The sequence below is a fragment of the Rhinopithecus bieti genome, unplaced genomic scaffold, assembly GCF_001698545.2.
Source record: "Rhinopithecus bieti isolate Rb0 unplaced genomic scaffold, ASM169854v2 scaffold_12686, whole genome shotgun sequence".
NCBI classification, from domain to species: Eukaryota; Metazoa; Chordata; class Mammalia; order Primates; family Cercopithecidae; genus Rhinopithecus; species Rhinopithecus bieti.
Genome location: NW_016807231.1, coordinates 229,709 through 230,375, shown reverse-complemented (window position 1 = coordinate 230,375; position 667 = coordinate 229,709).

The following is a 667-nucleotide window of genomic DNA, read 5'->3' as shown; positions in this document are numbered from 1 at the left end:
ATGTTTAGAAAAAATATATATATTTTTTTTTAATAAAGAAGTGGCCTTCAACCCTGACTATACATTAGAATCATCTGGGCAGAGGGCTTTTTAAATATATTGATACCAAATAATTCAGAATCTCCAAGAGTAGGACCCAGGAATCTTTCTTTGAAGCTATATAGGTGATCCTAAGGTGTAGCCAGAGGTAAGTCCTGGTTTAAAAAGCCAAATAGCTCTTCTTAATAGCAGCCATCTCTGGGATTACCCTTCTTAGCTCAATACTTGTTTGTTAAATGAAAGAATCTAGGTGAAATTAGGTTGCAATGATCATCAAGGGGAAAAAAACAAAAGGGACAGCTAGCAGAGTTGTGAGGCAGTATTCAGTGTGCTATGATTAAGAAGTAAGACAGAGAGGCAGTGTCTACAAATAGCTGTGCTTTCCTGGGGCCAACTTAGCTCCAGGAGCTGGCTTTCCATTTTAGAGGTGAAAAAACTGTATTTTTTTTTATTATTATTGGTACATGTGCATAACGTGCAGGTTTGTTACATATGTATACTTGTGCCATGTTGGTGTGCTGCACCCATCAACTCATCAGCACCCATCAACTCGTCATCACATCAGGTATAACTCCCAATGCAATCCCTCCCCCCTCCCCCCTCCCCCCTCCTCATGATAGGCCCCGGT